This window comes from Coptis chinensis, chromosome 8 (assembly GCF_015680905.1).
Source record: "Coptis chinensis isolate HL-2020 chromosome 8, ASM1568090v1, whole genome shotgun sequence".
NCBI lineage: Eukaryota > Viridiplantae > Streptophyta > Magnoliopsida > Ranunculales > Ranunculaceae > Coptis > Coptis chinensis.
This window is the reverse complement of record NC_141463.1, coordinates 74,760,451-74,762,731: the sequence shown is the minus strand read 5'-3', so window position 1 is coordinate 74,762,731 and position 2,281 is coordinate 74,760,451. Positions and strand designations below refer to the sequence as shown.

General features: G+C 36.0%; 1 long non-coding RNA gene across 1 annotated transcript; it reads left to right on the top strand.

Annotated features, from left to right (window-relative positions):
• The first annotated feature begins 1,684 nt into the window (after positions 1–1,684).
• LOC147483011 (uncharacterized) lies at positions 1,685–2,281 on the top strand. Its single transcript, XR_015206976.1, has 2 exons — positions 1,685–1,798; positions 1,909–2,281. It is a non-coding gene; the product is annotated as an uncharacterized LOC147483011 (long non-coding RNA).

Below are 2,281 nucleotides of genomic sequence, written 5' to 3'. Positions count from 1 at the left end.
TCGCTCATTCGACCTTTTCGATCCCACTAGATATTCTTGATACCTCTGTTTGTGGGTTTAGTAAGAATTCAATGCATGCCGAATTATTAAGGGAAGCTAAACTTATTATTTGGGATGAAGTCCCAATGCAAAATAAGTTTTGTGTGGAGGCAGTTGATCGCACACTTCGGGATACTCGCGACAATAATAAACCTTTTGGTGGAATAACAGTTGTACTTGGTGGTGACTTCCGTCAATGCCTTCCAGTTATACCCAAAGGGGTTCGAGAACAGATTGTGCGTGCTTCCTTGCGGTCTTCCTTCCTCTGGAGTCACATTCATGTTCTAACTCTTGCCCAAAACATGCGATTGGAAAATGGAAACTCTGCAAATATTGGTTCAAGAAATTTCTTAATGGAGGCACCAAACCGTGTATTTTTCTTTGTACTATTTTGCTTAATATTGATATTCATTTACATCATTCTTTGTACTATTTTTATTCATACTAATATTCATTACTATTTTCTGGTTAATTAGATAGGAAGTGACCCAAGCGAGACAGTTGAACTACCATCAACAATTCATTGATGTGCAAATCTTCGGATCTCATTTCTACTACATATCCTCAACCTAAATCAACCTACCACGGTTACATCGGAATATTTAACTGAAGCGCGACAATTCTATCTCGCGACGAATGATGATGTCAATGATATTAATGCAGTTGCTTTTAAATATGTTCCTGGGGAAAGTACTCTCTTTCTAGTCTGCAGACAAGATGGCAGACGAGGATGCAACGAATCCAGCCAATATTAATCAATACCCAAATGAGTACCTAAACTCACTTGATCCAGCTGGTCTACCACCATTTCGTCTCAACCTAAAAGTCGGTTGTCCTATAATGTTGTTGCGAAATATTGCTCCCAAAGATGGATTATGCAATGGAACCCGATTGATGGTGGTCCACTGTCGACCTCACGTTCTTTTCGCAAGAATTTTGACTGGTGAAAAAGCGGGTAATCATGCATTTATTCCAAGAATATCTTTGTCACCGTCGTCTTCTGATTTTCCTTTTCATATGACAAGAAGACAGTTTCCTATGCGTGTTGCTTATGCAATGACTATAAATAAGTCACAAGGACAATCGGTGAAGTATGTGGGGATTGACCTTCGCACTGAAGTTTTCAGCCACGGTCAATTATATGTCGCGACTATCAAGATGCACTTCTTCGCATTTAATCGAGATTCTCCTCCCTCCAAATTCGAAAGTCACACCCCAAACTTTGTTTACCCTTAAGTCTTACTATAATCCGTAAGTTCTTTTCATTTATAGTCACGTGTTGAGTAGTTACTCATTGAATTTATAGTCATCAAATTGATACATTTGTATTTGCTCTTACTTGGTTAATTTGCTTCGTTCAAATTATGTAGGTTTTCTTAATTGGTGTGTAATTACATTTTTCAAGATTGCGTTGAAGAACTTTTTTGCTAACCTTGGTTAGTTTTTTCCCCTAATTTCTTCTTTTTGATCTTACAACACCTGAATTTATAGTTCTATACAAATCTATTTCAATTCCTACTAAATGGTGACGTCTGTTTATATGGTATTTAGCTGAACGAAGAAATTTCAATTCTCATATCTTCAAACTTAGTGATCTCTCGATTCTCGGTATGTTCCTTTTCATTTTTCATTTTTTCTTCCCCGGTCTTTCTCTACTTATTGTGTTGTTTAATTTTTTCATCCATGAACGTGGTGATGGGACCTTGGCCAATTACTATAACTTAGTGATCTCTGCTGATTCTCAGGTCAAGTGAAACAGGTAACATCTCTTCTCTTATAACTCAATCTCTTTGATTTTCCATGTAAAGATTCAGTTCATTTTAAAATCGATTAGCTAGAGATGAATTATTTGTTTTCTTCTATGTAAAGGTTTAGTCTGAGCTTCTTCTGATGTTGTTACAGGTATTTATTTGCTTATTTATTAAGGGTTCTATTTTTTGGTTTTGGGTTTGTCGAAAAGTATTAATTTTGATTGATTTGAGCTTTGATTTGGTTCTGCTGCTTTTATAGGTATTTTAGTGCATGTAGCATTTCGATGGCTATTGTTTGTTCTTTGATTTATTAGTGTTGTTACAGAAAGTCGCGTTTATGGAACTACCCCAATGGAAACTTTAGGAAATATGGTATATGTATACATTGTAAATATCATTTGTTAAGGGTGTAGACCTTTTGATAGTTATGGGACTCGAATGTATGTATTTTACTTGTGTTTTCGGTAATGACTTTCTATGAGGTGCTTTGA